Source organism: Lissotriton helveticus, chromosome 6, assembly GCF_964261635.1.
Source record: "Lissotriton helveticus chromosome 6, aLisHel1.1, whole genome shotgun sequence".
Lineage (NCBI taxonomy): Eukaryota > Metazoa > Chordata > Amphibia > Caudata > Salamandridae > Lissotriton > Lissotriton helveticus.
In genome coordinates this window covers 1,613,268,568-1,613,278,811 of record NC_136067.1, presented here as the reverse complement: position 1 = coordinate 1,613,278,811, position 10,244 = coordinate 1,613,268,568, and positions in this window count along the sequence as shown.

Genomic DNA, 10,244 nt, shown 5'->3' with positions numbered 1-10,244 from the left:
CAATTTGGTTAATTTTTCCCAAATCCTGAACTATTCTGTACGTTCCATTTGACTTTTTGATCCCCATAATCGGTGAGTTACAAGGTCTACTTTCAATTTCTTTTAAAACACCTTGTTCAATGAATTTTTCAATCACAGGAATGACACCTTCAATTGTTTCTGCTTTCATTTTATACTGGGGAATGTTTGGAAATTCTATTCCCTGTTTCACTATAATTTTGACTGGATCGACATGTTTCATTAGACCCATTTCATTTCCAGTCAAGTCCCAAATTTCAGTTTTGACTGTCTCTTTTAATTCCTCTGGTAAATTTTCTATTTCAAATGCAGGAAATAATTTTGTTTCACTTGCTTCAACCAACAACATTGTCAATCGGTATAACCCATCTTCTTCCATGGTTTGTAATTCAATTCCATCAGGTGAACAATATATTTTGCAATTCATTTTGCACAATATATTTCTTCCCAATAAGTTTACTGGACTGCTGTTGCAGACTACAAATCTGTGTTCGTCTTTGAAATTGCCAATTTCAACCTTGACAGGATCAGTTAGATTAGTTTTAATGTGCTGATTTTTTTTTTTTTTTTTTTTTTTTACAGAGTTTTATATAGCGGGAACTAGAACCGAACCGAATCAGTTATCAGAGCGCTTTACATAGCACCAGTTACTTTCATTCTAGGCACGGGGAGATTAAGTCATTTGCCCAGAATCACAGGGGGTTTTTGGCGTCGTTACCGAGACTCGAACCCAGATCCCCAGGTCCGAGGTCGAGCGCCTTAGCCGTTAGGCCAACCCCCCTCCTGATTACTTACTCCGACTACTTGGATGGTATCCCCAGAGAGAGGCAGGTTTTCAATTTCCACTGATCTCACAGTAGAACGAGTAGCACCAGTGTCCACAAGAAAAGTGATATCTACATCATTCACTTTTCCATTTACAAATGGACCAGACTGGTCAACCTCAAGAGTGGCTCCAATTACGCACTCTTCCCCCTCTCTTGGGCACCGTCACAAACAATCATCAGAATCACTTCCTTGATTTTCTGTCAACAAAAATTGTTCTGTTGCATTTTGCACATTTGACCTTTGAGTTCTTATTACCTGATCACCTCCTCCGAATCCCACACCTGGATTATATTTTTGACCTCCCCCACAATTAGGAAATGGAGGCTGTGGAATCTGATTCTGTTGCTGTACTAATTGATGCTGTAGCTGTCGCTGAAGACTCAGGTCATTCAACTGTCGCTGTAGCTGTAGCTGTTGCTGCAAATCAACATCATTCTGCATCTGTGGGTTTAACGATGTATTTTTAAAATTTCTGGGTGGGTTTTTACACTAGCTTTTCCAATGCCCGATTTGGCCGCAATTAAAACAAGGCAATTTCTGTTTTAATTCTTCAATTTTAGCATTATACTTTGATTTGTTAAAATTAATTTTAAATTTTCCTTGACCCTGACTCTGATTCTGATTCTGAGCAAAATTTACATTTTTATTCTCAAGACTTGCAATTTGTTGCTCAGCCACCTTCACTTGTGCCCACATTGCTTTTTCTTTTAACCTTTTCTGTTTCACTTCTAACTCATCACTGCAGTATTTTGCCTTTCTCAAAATATCGTCAACTGAATTTGATTGCCATCCGACAATATTATTCCTGATCATTTCTCCAATTTCTGGTCTAAGACCATAAACAAATCTGTAGATAAAATGACTCATATCCTTTTCGTCTATTTTTTCATAACCACTGTACTGTTTGAAAACCAGTAATAATCTTTCATAAAATGAATGAACTGATTCTTTTGGTTCTCGATTTGTCCTGTCTATTTTAACCCAATCAACTTCTTTTGGGGCAATTTTATTTTTTAACCAGTACATTACTCTTTCATATAAATCCATTACCACTGGGGCTGGAGCACCTGTCTCTTTAATTCGCTCCGGTTCTTCTTTTGGCCAACTCACAGCAATTTTACATTCTGTCCAAAGATCTGATGGGACAACAATGTCAAAAAATCCATCCAAATCAATCCACAGAACTTTTGAAACTTTGATGAACCTGTCCACCTGTCGGTACCATTCTACAGGTTTTTCTCTCAGCCGAGGAAAGTCATTTGTGAAAAGTAAAATATCTTGTCTAGACCATGGGACATGAACATATCCTCCACCTGCAATTTCTCTCATAGGAAATTGTTTAGACATTTTATCAAATTTATCCAATCTTTCATCTTCCTTCTTTTTAGTCCACTTCACTCTCCCTTTACTCAAGTCACCCAACTTTTTGATATAAACAATTAATTCTTTTATATGCGTTATTCTTCCCATTGTGTTAAAATTCCCAATGTCTCTTTCTGTAAAATCTAATCTATAGTGTTTTCCCAAACTTTTTTGTTTGCTCATATCGATTTCCAATTCAGCTGCCAGTTCTTCTAACTGATCATATTTATTCTTTGTTTTCCATTGAATGCTCTTACAGATGAACAGGAGTTAATCATCACGATAATACTTCAAACTGTCAGGACCAATTGTGCCAATTATTAATTCTTCCAAATCTGCTTTTAATTTCGCAACATCAAATTTTGAATTTGAATCCCTTTTCTCAGAAGTCTCAGCATCAGATTCTGCACCTATTGGTGACTGGTTAAAAGAACCATCATTAAAAGTTAAATCAGGCATTTTTGTTTTTTCACGATGAATTTCAGATAAATCTGAATAAAATTTCTCAGCTACCTTTTGAATTTCTGCATTTAATGTAATTATCAAACCTGACTGTTTAATTTCTTTTTGCTCAAAAACAGGCTGAACAGGACCAATCGTTACTGGAACTGTTACTGCTTCCATACTTTTAGTTATCTGCTGAATTATTTTTCTTTTGATTGTAAATATTCTGAAGTATTTACAACTTCCTCATCTCTGGCAGTTCTTGTTAAATTTCTAGGGGCTTCCCTTTCTAATGGTGTTTCTGAAAAATTCCTGTTTTCATTATAAACACAAAAATTAGTTCTGGTTTCTAATCTTTCTGGAGTTTCAAAAGATTCAGAATTATTTGGGTACAATTTTGGTGATTCATTTAATGGAGGTGCACTAGGTGTGGTTTCTGTAGAAACCACCGGAGTAGACCATGAACAAGGCTGTCTAAGTGGAGTTTGCTTTTTATTCGTGGTGAAAATTTCTTCTAAGACTGCATCTTCTGAATCACTTTCTACTGTAACATTATTTTTCTTTTCATTTCTTTTTTCACCTGGAGACCCTAAAACCATTTCTCTGATAAATAGAGACCATCGCACATATCTCCCTGTCTCCACATACGCATTCTATCTTCATGCGTTTCTCTTCTGTAACTCGGTATTTTTGGAGGCCTTTTTATTCCACTTGCTTCTTTCTGAAGTTGAAACATCTCATCCTCCCATTCAACTAAAGCTTCAAATTGTGTCGGTCTAGGCTTAGGTATAAGAGCTGACATCTTTTCTCTTAAATTTCTTAAAATTTTCATGTTAAATGAACTATCGTCTGGCCAAACTAATACGCCGTCATCTTTTGTATAATGCTTCCATACATCAAACCACAGAACAGTATGATAACCATATTCACCTTCCATATACGCTGCAGGTGTTTTGTATTTATGAAGTAATTTACCACCTCGTGTTTCAATTTTCTTATCAGGTAAAATAAAATGTTTCAATTTCTGAAGCATTGTAAGCTTTTTCTCAACATGTTTGTAATAATAACTCATTTTAAAATCAAATCCACTTAATTGGAAATGATCGTAAAAGTTTCCTGGTTGTTCCGTATAACCAACCAATCCGTGCGCGAAACACACCAACAAACCAATCAGGTTCAAGCTACGTCACTACTTTGCTCGACCAATAAGAATGGAGCTTCCCTTAAAGGCCAATCAGTGTCTAGCTCCACTAAGTCACATGAGCCAATCAGAGTACAGCCTGTGACGTATGATATCCAATCACTGCGCAGACCGTGTGACGTACACAGCTGCTGCGGTTTTTCGCGTCTCACTCTCAGCGCTCACCCCTCCTTTACAAAAACTTTTCACAGCGCCATTTTAAAACACTCTTTCAATGAAATTTAATTAATAAAGACAAAAAGGACGACTCATTTGTCTGTTTCTCTAATTAAAGTGGTAGATTTTTACAGACTTACAAGAAATCTTTTACGTGGAATAGACGACGCTATTCTCACAGAATATATATTCGCCGATAAAGTAAACCTTTACTTTACCCTTCAAACAGGTAAATAACAAAGGCGTTTCTCTCTGAATGCACTTAAAGTAGCAATTCAAAGTTTGACTCGAACGAAAATTACAGAATCAGTTACGCACTTTCAAACGGAAAGTATCCCTAACCATACACACATGAAATCTTGGCAGGACTCTAACCAACCACAGATAACATGATGAATCGTTAGTAAAATAAACGACGTTATTTTACCCTTCACTCAAGCTTGAATATATTCTATTACTTTCTCGCAGTGAGTTTTAGAACGGGCTCATTGTCCCTATACTCAAAGCTTCAATTTCATAGACAATCCTCACTATACATATATTCTAACTAACACACCTATATCCCTAAAACGTGTTGTACGTCCACAACACTTGTGATATACGTCGATACCACAAATTAGAAACAGATCAAATGTACTGTGTGACTACACTCTTATCACACTACTCTGTACCGGTACATCTAGGATTTTTCACACTGCAGGAAAAAACCTTTCAACTACATGTAATGAGAAAACGAACTCAACATATGTTAAACATCGATCCTATGTAACTACCATATAGCATGTTGGTTACCATAGCAACCATCAAGTCTGCTACCAGGAAATTGATCCAGCGGCCTATAGGAAATATGTCATAAGCTATACTACCCAACTTCACAATAATCACTATTAATCATAAATCAAATACAAGGCCCATAAACTAATATGACATAATTTTGACCAACTGAATCATGTGACCTAATTAACCTATTCACAAAGTATATACATTTTATATACAACCGCGGTAAATGAATTCATCATATTTACAAATCCCTACGAAATAATTAAGCTACTGTGTCGATAAGATCTTGCTAATGGTAACCTAAACTCATGAAATAACAAGACCAGCTTGTTTTCCAAAGTAAAGATTTATTTTATATTTGTTTAGAAAATGCATTTGTAATTTTATTAGAACATTTGTAAAAAGTAACGTTGGTTTAAGTAAAATTCAGTAGCATGAATTATTTAGAAAATAATGACATTTCATATTATCGTAATCCTAAGTCCCTAACTACACTTACTATATTAAAGAATAAAGAGTAAAGTCTTTTGAAGGCTCTTACGTGCTCCAAGGAATGTTCATCTGCACGATACCCTTCATCAAAGATCAGCAAGAAGCAGCCCTCTCTTCCACGGGGAAGAGTTTTTATACCTTTCTACACTAAACTAATCTAAGTAAAAGTATATTTTCTGCTAAAGTCGGAGTCCCATTGGCTGTAAAGTGACAGACCATCGTGTCACCACATTTTTTTAAACATCAGTTCCGTCACTTTCTTAGAGTCCATTGTCTGTAGTTTTCGAACAATGAGGCTTCCTCCAGTTTGCAACATTAACCGAAAACAAATCATTGCTTCCTCGGATATGAAATTGTCGTACACTCCTCTGCCGGTTCCTGGCCTTGGCCTTGCTCGACTTAAAGAACAGTCAGCTCATCGAGTTTCAATTTTGCATCACGACAAAATGTTTCAGCAGAAGGAGGTTTTCCATCATGGACTCTCTCTTGCTCCGAGCAGAATTTAGCAAACACGAATGCACTAGGCCCAGAACCACTTTTACGAAAAAACTATTATATAAACAAACACAAGAAAATAATTAATGCGAGAAATACAATTCGTTCTGTTGCCACCCACCATTGCTAATAATTAACCCATTAGTCTAAATTACCTAGCTGAAGCATACAAATAAAGCAGCATTTATATCTACCATTCTTCATTTAATCCAATAGGATTCTTTATGCACCTGTAAAGAGTAAAGTGACACTACATAGACAAGAAAGCAAAATAAGCACATGCCATTATTTAAAACAGCTGCTATTAGTTATGACATAACAATAGACAAGATTAATTTAATATTTTCCACATATATGAAAATGCAACATAATGCACGTTTATGAGCACACATGTTAATAACCCTCGTGTCTTTTGTGTATGCAACTTTTAAAACTAGGTTGAATTAATACACACACACAACACAATTTGTTAGCATAATTAATAAAATTATGGAAATGTGACTTTATGAGCTGAAATGAAAACATTTCTGAATCTCGCTCCATCAATACAACTATCCTGCTTTCTTTGCAACAAAGGTAATTTTGTAACTAAACGTGAAGTACATATAAATGTGATTTGGGTTCCTACACTCAAACTGACACTGTACCAGAGATGATTTTCCACCTCAATATGCTGTCAACCAAATCTGAATTCATACTTATTCACACCATTTGCATCCAATGTAACACCATGCTACAGCATTTTTTGCTGAGTGAGTTTTCCACATAAATATGATATCCCACTGTTGTTGATGTTTCACCAAGTATTATTTTGCACATAAAGGTGTGTATGCCCTAAAATATGATCTTTAACCCTAAATGTATTCTTCCCATTCAAGTGTTTCAATGCTTCTTTTGATGTAGTAGAAGTGAATTTGGTTCTGAACATGATTTTGAATCTAAAAGTTATGGTGAAACTGAATGTGTTTTTGCACATTAATTGTTTCCAAACTTCTGTTGATGTTGCATCAAAGATGATTTTGCATCTTAATATGATTTTATTACTACATGTGTTACCACAGTTCTACTTACTTAACTTATAATAAAGTGAATTTGTACCTGAATGTGATTTCACGAATAAATATGATTTGTGTTCCAAAGGGTCTTCCACATCCAGGCTCATGTTACACCAAAAAAGATTTTGCTGCTCATTATGTTGCTAAACAGATGTTGTTAGACCCAGCAGTTTCTGGCTGGCTGGGACACATGGAAACCAGACAGAATCTACTGTCCTAGACTGGTTGATTAAGTTACACTTGTCCAATAACTTGTGCTCACCGTTGGGTAGTTTGGCACAGAGCAGTCAGGCTTATCCTCAGGTCACAGTGTACAGTATTGGCACAACTCTACTCTCGTGACACACTGAGTACACTACAAAAATACTCCACACTGTATGTATAAAACACTGGTATTTGTATTACACACACATTGAAATCAATATGACATACACATTGGATATATGCTTACCAGTTATATGCATTTGTCAAACTCTCCCATAGCAGCGGAACAAATATGTATTAGTCATAGGGTATTCACTTATCTTGTGATCACCTCAGCCTCGTAAGCAACTTAAAACCATGTGTGTACTTGAAATGCTCATGATCCAAAACATCCCTCCCACATCAAAAGTGACTGAAACATATATGCAGGCTTTTCAGAGGTATTCCACTTTCCTGCTAATCATTCAACCATGGTTTTGTTGAATGCGACTACTCACCCGTAAGGGTCTCAAGGCGCTGGGCGGGGGGGAGTTGCAGGTTCCAGTCAATCAAGGACGAGGTCTATTGAAGAGCCAGGTTTTGAGGTTTCTCAAGAAGATGGGGAGTTTCACACTGAAATCCAGTAAAACTCGCCTACTTGTGTTTATGATGGGTATACCTTCCTGAACTGATGCCTACTATTTTTACTTCACAGTGTCAAAGAGCACAATATTCAGTTAACGGGAAAAGCTACTATCTCAGTTTACCATACCAGAAATGTGAACAACACATCCACCTGTTTTAAAATGAGAAGTACATGATCCAATCCTCTGATATCAATCTTTATATCCTCACCACATTGTTTGATACCCTGAAGGCCCTTCAAATGTGTGATTTACACTTCATACTTCATTAATAGCATTCATTATTGACCAAAGTTCAAATATTTTACTCACACTGCAAAATGAACCGCTTGGCATCAACTGTGGCTGGATTGCCTGCTGTAAATAATACTGTAGAAAACTGGTCTGCTTGCAGATACGCCCCACCTTTTGTCCCCATCTGAACTGCTGGATGCTATAGGAATTGACCTGAGAGTGTGCTGGGTCCTTCTAACCAGGCCAGCACCAGTTCTCTTTCCCTCAAACTGTGAATGTGAATCGATACACCCAATTGGCAAGTACTTTTACACCCCTGTAAGGCCCTAGTATATGGTACCAGTGGCACTCGTGGCAGGGATATAAAATGGGTACCAGGGCTGCAGCACTTATTGTCCCACCCTGAGTGACCAGAGTAAAATTGATGTATGCAGGTCTGCCATGTTAGCCTGCACAAGCAGCCTGTCTGCTCGAGTCGATTCTGCACACACCATGTGTGACAGGGTCACCTCCCAGCATTTAATATAAGTCAGTCACCCCTAAGGTAAGTCTCCTATAGCCCAGGAGGCAGGGTGCTTTATATTATCTGTGTAGAAGTATATGTGAAAGCATATACTGCCCTGTGGTAGCGTTCTAAATGTCATTCTACAGCAAGTGACCAACAGTCCATAAGGTAACATGGGCTGATAAAAGGACATTACCTATATGACTAGCTCAATAATGACCCAGTCGATTTCTTTCGAGTTTGATTCAAACACTGTGCTTTTCAACCCTGACATGATGGTGGTGTCAAGATTAACCAAGCACACACCCAGGTGGCAATCTAGCTAGTGCACACCTAGTTTAGCCAGTGTCCTAGTTCTTTGGTGGGTGTATTCGAAGCTTTGTCACCAAGACAGAAGTCTGACCTCATGTTAGGGACTGTTTGCCATTCTCGGAGGTCAGAGACAAAGGACCTGTGTGAGCAGGAGGTGACACCTCTGCCCTGACAGAATGGCTAGTGAATCACACTGGTGAGGTGGTGAGCATCAAAGGCTCCACTGGCACCACTGAGCAAAGGAACAGTCCCCCACTTGAGGACAAAGCCCCCCCCCTCCGCCCCAGGCACTGTTTTTCACAGGCAGGCAAGAAATTAGCAATGCTGGAAACTGTCCACCTCCACAACGCTGACCACACCTCTAGGGGCTGGCTGAGGATCGTTTTGGCTATCTTGAATTTAGGTTAGAAATCAGGTTCTGACTAGATTTGGTGACAGGCATCCACAGGATATTGTCACTACTTGGACAGATTAGCCGCAGGACTAGATGCCCATTGGCTACTAGTCCTCACACTCACTAACACCCCCTAAATCCAGTATTTAAGGGGTGCACCCCAGACAATGAAACCTTAGATTCAACATGATATCAAGACGAGACCTGGACCCACGACAGAGCAGGCCTGCACAAAAGGAAAGTTGCAAAGTACGGCACCGTTGACAGTCACCCTACACCAGCTGGACTACAACTCGCCCACGACCAGAGACCAGTTTCAAAAGGAAGGTGAACCCTTCTGCAACCTAAAGACTTCACATGTACTCCCTAGGACTAGATGTACTAGTCCCCTGCAGTCAGAAGGCACAAACCGCAAAGTCCACAAATTTAAAGCCTTGCACCCCGAGCCACCTGGTGTGGCCATTCAAAGTCCTTGTGCAAGTGTTTACTGGTAACTGTAGTCCCAATCATCTGCGAGGCTCCACTTTCTACAATGTTCCCCTAGTCCTCTGGATAAAGATGTTCTCAACTGTAGGTACCAATGCTTGTTGGTGGTCAGTGTGACTACTACCTGCTTTATTTGACACTTCAAGACAACACATACATTTGCTTGAATGATCAACCACTCCTGTGGCTCCATCATTAAGATTTTGCATTTGTTTTTGTCCTCTCATGGCATGCCTACCAGCTCCCCTGGCTGCAGATCCAGCACAGCACTACAGATAGCCACCTGAATCCCCCAAAAGAGGTAGATCGGATCTGTCTGGAGACTCCTGCTCTAGGACCAGCGCCTAGCTTTACTTCCAAAGGGTTTTGCTCAACTCACCTTGCAAGTACCTTTTTGCTAAGGTAACCATTTCAACACTGCAAGTCTGACTGACAGCTATGTTTGAGAGCTGAAAGTGCACCTCTGCAGAATCAGGCAAAATTGTGCTAGTTATTGTCAACTGGTCTAAAGACTCCAGAGACCTTAACTCGGAGTGGATTCCGTTGAACTCACCCTCTAAAGTATTGATGGCATATATGCGTTATTTCCTTTTGAAGAACCTTTTTTATCCACTTACAGGGTCTTGGCGGCGGGGGAACCTCCCAAGTCTTCCAT